Source organism: Salvelinus sp. IW2-2015, linkage group LG2 (assembly GCF_002910315.2).
Source record: "Salvelinus sp. IW2-2015 linkage group LG2, ASM291031v2, whole genome shotgun sequence".
Lineage (NCBI taxonomy): Eukaryota > Metazoa > Chordata > Actinopteri > Salmoniformes > Salmonidae > Salvelinus > Salvelinus sp. IW2-2015.
In genome coordinates, this window is record NC_036839.1 from 41,756,636 (window position 1) to 41,764,938 (window position 8,303).

General features: G+C 45.5%; 1 pseudogene; it reads left to right on the forward strand.

Annotated features, from left to right (window-relative positions):
- Nucleotides 1-8,303, forward strand: part of LOC111971941 (diacylglycerol kinase eta-like) — a 78,886-nt pseudogene that overhangs the window by 32,446 nt on the left and 38,137 nt on the right.

An 8,303-nucleotide genomic window follows, 5' to 3' on the forward strand; every position in this document is an offset into this window, starting at 1 on the left:
ATCAATCAGCTATAGTCTACCTGGACTAACACCTCCCTCTGAACTGATCCTGGACTGTCCTGACGAGGCCCACGGCCCAGCGGGTAGGTGGTAAAGAGCAACACATCCGCCACGAAAGCTAATGCCAACACAGGGGCCCTCAGGGTGCAGGCTCAGTTCCCTCCTGACTCCCTGTTCCATTCCATAGACTGCATGGCAAGGCACGAACTCCAACAACCCACTCATTACGTTGCTGATGACGACAACAGTGTAGGCACTGATCACGAGTGAGACAGGCCTTACGGAGGAGGTCAGAGACCCTGGCCGTTGTCATTGCCAGGACAACAACCTCTCACCTCATACGTAGTCAAGACAAAGAGATGATTGTGGACCTACCGAACTCACGAGCCACGCCCCCATTCTATCGACAGGGCTCGCGTAGGAGCCAGGTTGGAGAGCGCTCAAGTTTCTTAGTGTCCACATCACCAACAAACTAACATGGTCCAGTACGACCAATACAGTCATAACACGGCACCTGACAAAACACATTCCCACTCAGAGCACTGAAAAGAGTTTGGCACATGGTCCTTCAGATCCTCAAACAAGGTTCTACAGTCACCATCCTGTCTGGTTGCATCACTGCTGGATGGCAACTGCTCAGCCTCCGACCGCCAAAGCACTTACAGTGGGCCAAGCTTCCTGACCATCCAGGCCTCTGTACCATGGGTGTCAAGAGAACCCTACAAACTTGTCAAGACTCCAGCACCTAGTCATAGGAGCTTTTTCTCTCTTCTATCCGCACGGGCAGAACGTGGACAACAAAATGCATAGGTGGTAGGTCCAAGAGGCTTCTAAACCAGCTATCTAACCCCAATAGCCATAGTCCTGAATACCTATTTCGAGATACTACCTCACTATTCCGCTGCGCGCTCCTCCCTTATTCTTTACACCGCTGCCACTCTCTGTTGTTATTCCATGTATACCATAGCACCTTTAATACATCATTCTACATGTACTCTTCACTCCACTAACACCCAGTTGCCCCCTGACTATTTTATTTTATTTTTTTAATATTAAATTTTGTACAATTTTTTTTTTCACCTTTATTTTAAACCCAGGTATAGCCTAGTATGGAGAACAGTTCTTCATTTGACCAACCCTGCGGACCTGGCCAGATAAAGGCATCAGCAGTTGAAAGCATACAACAGGAGTTCAATACACGGGACAGTAATACCAATAGAACCAAGTCCAAGTAACATTGGGTATGAAATAAAAAGAATCGAGTAAACTCCTTATTACCTCCCATTGTGTGCCCAGAAGGAAAAATGAGGTAAGGTCATAAATCCGATATAAGCTAAAAATTTAGACCCAAGCGATTAACCACTGAGTGAAATCTAAAATCCATCAGCACAATGATCACTGTTCCGAAGGAAGAGTTACTGCTGTGCCCAAAAGAGCCCAGAAATATAAGCAATAAAAATTATCAAAAGCAAGATAATTTGGGAGTCATATTAAGCATTCATGTGTTTGCAGGTAGGTACAAGTTGGCGTGCGGAGTAGTTTACCAGACTTGGACTAATTCTGAAGACCACTGACAGCCGACAATACCGGTTAGCTGCTCGAGTAAGTCAGATTTTTTAAGCTTGTTTTCTGAGGAGATAAAAAGTCTCCAAACTTCACGAATAGAATTATTTGCAGTCGTTCTAGTCGCAAGCAGCAGAGACACTGGAAGGGAAGGCGTCAAATGCGGGTTTGGCTATTAGGGGTGATCAGTTGAGATACACCTGCTGGAGCGCCGTGCGTCCAATAATACACGCACAGTAAATACACCGCAACATTGACTCTGTAATCGCTACCTCCTGTATATATTTCATCGTATTGTTTTTTTTGACTGCTGCTCTTTAAGATTAACTTTTATTTGATTTCGTATTCAATATAAATAAAATTTTTCTTTTCGCTGCCATGTTGGTTAGTGGCTATAAGTAAGCTTTCACGTATTGGCACAAATGTGACAAACTAAATTAGGATTTCATTCTAGATTTTTACATTAAATACAACACACACACACACAACACCACATTAATACACTCCACACACGATAAGTATTTCCACAGAATTTTTTACCAAATTTTATTTCACCTTATTTAACCAGCAAGGGCCAGTTGAGAATAAGTTCTATTTATTATGCGACCTCAATAACACAATAGAAAAATTAGTACTGTGTGTGCATAAGGTATAAGGCTTCTAAAACACGTGACTCAACGCAAACACGTAAATACACACAACACACTCAATTGCAATACGACACGGATACACACACAACACATAATACACGACACAGTAGATACACACACACACACACATAAATACTACACCACACCACATTAAATACATGACACACATAATTTACACGCACCACGTTATCAACACACACCACACTTAAACAACTAGACACACGTAAATACCCGCACCACACATAAATAACACGCACACATGGGGAGAGGATAAAATTAGACACACACATAAAATACAAGACACACTCAGAATACACACACACATAAATACACACACAATACTATAATATAGCACACACAGTTATTCCGCGCACCTTCTTGCTCCACAACAACGAAGATTCCCCTCAGTTACCACCCATCACTTACTTTATCTCTCTTATCCTCCTTCCACCGTACCCCTTCTCTGTCTGTCTCAGTAGCCAGCTGGAGGAGTTCTACCACCATTGACTGGGGTACTGGAATGACCTGGCGCGGGGTGCTGGGTGCCTGGGGCCCGCTCGATGTATGATGAACGCCAGCTGCCCCAGATCCTTGGAGCAATGGAGCGGGCCAGCACCAAAAAATGTTGGACCGCTGGAGCAATCATGAACCTCGAAATGAAGATCCTTCCAACACAGGGGAATCCTGTCCGCCCGACGACACTCGACCACGAACCAGGGTAACGCTCATCTGAAACATTTTGAGGATAGCTGCGCTATTTGGCGGCTAAACCCTTGTTCTCTACTGAACCACAAGTCGAGACGGAAGCATATCATTTTAGTTGCATGTGCAGTTTGAAGGAAGATTTCGAAAAAAGGTAAGTTTCTGCGAATTGCCACGTTAAACAATTTTGAGCAAAGAGATTGATTAATATGTTACAGATTTCTACTGAACCTATGCTTAGTTTACTCATTCATTATGACGCTATCCTCTTCTACGTGTCCGCAGTATACAGAATCTAGCCTAGAAACATCAGGAAGACGTGATCAGGTTAACTGCTTTCCCATATCACCAAGATCTCTGCAACGCCTGACCAAACTCTGTGGTCACTTCTCCTCTGTTAAGTGAAGTCTCTTCACCTAACACTGCTAATGGCTGACTAAATGAGCTCTCTCTGGCAATGCTGGGATCAAGTGTTTTGCTTGTTGAGGAGGCGTAATGAGGGGCTCTGTCCATGAATTATTTTCTTTTGATTATATATATATTCTTTTCTTTCAATTTGCTATTTTTATGGTTGGAGAGTTTAACACAACAGCGAGTACTCCACTGGAGACTTTTTTTCAAGATTAGGAAAGGGATTAGATGAATAGTACTTGGTTCCAGGGCTTTGAACCGGTTGGTGTATCGCTATGGCTTTTCGCAGCCTTTCTTTTGTTATAGTGCGGCAGGAGACGCTGCCGTTTACGGCATGATCAGGGTATGTGTCCTCGAGAATGGAGTTAGGTGGGTCTGTTTGGGTGTCTTGACTGGACTATCACAGGTAAGCGCCCTGAGGAGATGTCTGTTCATAGTCGGGGGACTGAAACTGTACGATGGATTTGCGAAGACAGAAATGGGGAGGCTCTTCAGCTCAGTGCATGGTTGTTAACTTCACTAGGGTACGTGGACCACTAGCGTCCCACCTGGCCACATCCAGTGAAATTGCAGTAGCGCCAAACATTCCAAAAACATAAATACTCATTATATAGAATTTATAAAATTCATACAAGTGTTAAACATCGGTTTAAAAGTAATGAGACTTCCTTGATTATCCACACACCCATCTCCTTTTTTGGGGGTGTCACAGCCAAAAACAGGCCTTTTACTGCGAGAATACTATGCAGGATTATCTAAGAGGAACATTACAACAGTTACCAGCACAAGTAGAGGAGTTACAAAGTCAGAAAATAGCCGCTAAAATAAAATCACTTACCTTTTGATTGCATAATGGTTGCCACACACAAACAACCAATTTACTCAATAATGTTTGTTTTGTTCGATAAAGTCCCTCTTTATATCAAAAACCTCAGATTTGTCTCGCCGGTTTTGTTCAGTAATTCCACAGGCTCAGACACAGCAACAGGCAGACGAAAAATCCCAAATAGTATCCGTAAAGTTTGTAGAAATGTCAAACGATGGTTGATTATCAATCCTCAGGTTGTTTTTACCTAAATAAATTGGATCATATTCAAATACCGGACAATAACGTTGTCAATTTATAAAGGTAAACAAGAAAGGGCGCTCTCGGTCGTGCGCATTGAAAAAGTCTGGATAATGTAGAGGTCCATACTCATTCAGGTGAGTTCTTATCTCTCATTTTTCAGCAATACAAGCCTGAAACAAATTTCTAAAGACTCTTGAGATCTAGGTGGAAGGCATAGGAAGTGCAACTTTGAGTCCTAATACTGTAATGGCATTCAATGAATAGAAAACTACAAACATAAAAAAATCCCACTTCCTGGATGGATTTTTCTCAGGTTTTCGCCTGCCAAATCAGTTCTGTTATACTCACAGACATTATTTTAACAGGAKATTTTAGAGTGTTATCTATCCAAATACATGATATGCATATCCTAGCTTCTGGGCCTGAGTAGCAGGCAGTTTACTTTGGGCACGCWRRTCATCCGGAGGTGAAAATAGTTCCCCCTACCCTAGTGGATGTTAAGGGATGTCAATAATCAGTTTGACCTAGTGGATGTTTGGATAACTAGACATCACAAGACAGTATACATTGGTGAAGGTCTTTGGGGCTAGGGTGAGTACAACCTGACTCGATCGGTTTTACATGTCCAGGAATCAGATAGGCTGTTGGGCGCTATCATTCTCCTGGTGGGTTTTTCGGATCACCACATAACCATGGATATTTCATAGGGGCCTCTGCAGGCATCCTATTGGAAGTTTAATGTAAAGCTTACAAGATACCACTTTTTACTCAGGTTTCCAGACTTTTGGGGAAAGGTGGGGGCAGCAAAGAGAGTATGAGTCTCTGGGGCAATGGTAGGATGTGGGAAAAGTAAAAATGTGGCTTTTCTGTCAACAGTATCTCATCCTCAGATGCTAGGAGAGTATTGGGGGAACTTGAGTGTAGRATCAGTGAAGTGAAGGTAGAGCTGGTGGGGCAAGGTAATGTAGGCCTAATTTAGCTTAATTACGTAGGGACCTGGACAGTTTTTTCCAGGTTACAGCAAAGGGAGCACTTGTAAGAGCTAGGTTATCCATGCTGAAGGAGATGGATGCTCCCAGCTTTGGTTTGGAAAGACAGAGCTGTGAAGCCAAGGGTATGCATTGTCTATGGCTGTCTGATGGGCGGGTGACCTCTGTGGTGGGGGAGATGCGGGAGCGGACTGTGGAGTTTTATACTGAGTTGCATAGGGCAGAACTGTGTAATCCTGTGTGTGCTCAGGTTTTGTTTAAAGAACTCCCTAAGCTCTCTCTTTCAAAGAGGGATGAAATGGCATGGCATTCCCCCTTGTCCCCATTGAACGGGGCAGGCCGATAACCTAGTGGAGGTTTTAATAAACGTTCTGTGGGAATAAATTGGACTGGACTTCTTTTGCGGTATTGACGTATGAGTGCAGTCAGGGTTAGGAGAGTTGCCATGATGTTGCCGATCTGGACTCTATAGTACACAAGAACAGACATAATTGTGTACTGAGATTTGCTCAATCGGAACAACTTGTTCATTACCAGGAACATGTGGGAATTGTCGAAAGGTTCTATGTGAACTTTGGACTGTGTCGGCTCTAGATCAATGAGAAAGGCTTCGTTTAGGGAAGTTGGACCATATGTATTCTGTTTAATGTTGATGTTTGGGAAAGGTTTTTGGCTGTGTGAAGAGTTGTTGCTGGGGCATCATTATGGTTCAGGGTGGAGAGGCTCGTAGGCCAGTTGGGTGAGACGGGCGCATTAGACAGGATGCCCATCTATCGGGGCAGTTATACTACACTAGCCATTTGAGCCTTATTTTGGGCCTGCTAATGCAGGAACTGCAAGGGTGTGCCTGAGTGGGGTGTGAAGGCTAACATTCTTGGGGTGTCCGCTCGAAGAGGTGGTCAGGAAGAAACTGGGAGGGCTGCTTCAGCAACCAGTGGGAATGACTGGTGCGCAAAGAAGGGTGGCGAGGAAGGCTAGGAAGTTTATAAGGCTCGCAACAGAAGTAATAGATCCCATGAGTCAGTAAAGGAGAACAGACAGGGAGGGGAGAGTGAAAGGTGACGGCAGTCAGTAATAAGTCACAAAAAGACGGGGCAAAAGAGCAGAAAAAAAGAAAAGATAACAAAGCACGGAGAAGTGGATCGGAAGGTGCCGTCTTCTGTGTGCATGGGAAACTGGCTTTCTGGTCAAGACTCCACTGTCTACAATAGCAAAACGAATGTAAAAGACGCTGGTCTCATTCTTTGGCTAGGTCGGGGCTTCACTGGCCTGAGAGGGCGGCGATCGGACGATGTCTGGTCTATAATGGTGCCAGTCTCAGGAGAGGACAGGGGAACCTAGGGATGAATTGGGGACACCCGAGAAATGACATAGCTGAAGGGCGCTCCAAGAGGCGGACCATGGATGAGGGGATGCTAGGCAGTAGTGCGGACCGCCAGGCCACCATATCAACGCATGCAATGAAACGCGAAAAAGGCTCAAAAGGGATGCGGAGGGCTGAGCTGGACCAGAGGTCTCTTCAAATTTTTCTCTGAGACTGCACCGCCCGTAGGCAGCCTGTAAGGCCCACCTCAAGGCCAAAAGAGGGGTAGGATGGGAAGCCCGATCGCAGCTTGTGGGAAGACACGCCAACGCGGAGCTCGTGACCCCGCCAAGAGGCCCAAGGGGGAGGCAGCCGAATCGCGTCACCACCAGGGCACATAGCCGCTCGTGTGGGAGATACTGGTTCAGTCCGAGGCAAGGGCCGACCGCTCGCGAGCAGGCGAACTGAGAATCGCGGGCAAGACATGGGGCTATTACAAGGCTGGGCACAGACGAAAGAAAAAGTGAACAGCTGCGCCTACAAAACAAGACACACCGCACGGGGACGGGACACACACAAGACACACACAAGGAGTGGAAAAAAACCTGAACACAAAGTCCTGGACACAAAATCAAACAGGGACTAACATAATCCTCTGTCTGCTGGAGCGTGAATTCACCTCAGGGCGGAGAGGCCTCAAGGGAGGGGCAATGTAATTGAGCCCAGAAGCGGGGGGGTGTTCATGAGGGCCAAAGGAGGGCGAATGGGCCAACGGGAGAATGTTTTTGACACTGCCACAGATAGACGGACATAAGAACTGGGGACTCGGACAAAGGGTACAGGTCTAGAGGAGACTTCTAGTTCGATTACCTCCGGCAGACATGGGGAGTTATGGGCGCGTGGAAGGACATAAGAAAGCACTACTGCACCGGGGCTCAGGCAAACTTGAAATAAGTGAAAAGCGAACCGTTCAGAAGCAGCTCAACAACGGAACAGTGAACCGGTTACACTTCAAGTGAGCAACGCTAAATGCTTAGCGCGAGGAGAGCTACATTAAGGTAGGGTTTTATGTTATGGAGGTGGCTCGTACAGTTTCCCAGTACAAAGAGTCAGGGGATCCTCCAGAGCGTCATCATCACTTTGGAGCCCTGGACCGACTAATGCTGGTAGGCAGCTTGCTCTACTGTAGGCGAGATTGGACAGATAGTCCTTTCAGGTGTCTTTGAGTAAACTTGGTTGTTATTCATTGTATTTTTTGGGTGCTGCCAGATGGTGATGCCATTATTGTCATCTTGTGTGGATGTCTGTGGTGAGAGGCTGGTGGTTGAGTTTACTGTTTATAGATGGATCAGTATTCGAATTGGAAAAGGCCAAATTGTGTTTTTTGTTTGCTACAGGCAAAGGTTGGCTATTTGCAGTCTACCAAGAGGACACGCGGTCAAGGTGGAGATAACAGATCCTTTCACCTATTTATTTTCAAATGGATGTTTCTGCGCGCCTTTAGGTTTGAATTGGTAGTTCTAATGAAGTTAAAGTATGGGAAATGTTTCAGGGAGTATGGGTGTGTCGGCCAAGGGGGGCGTCAGTTCAGCTGGGGAAGATGGTTGGATTATAAC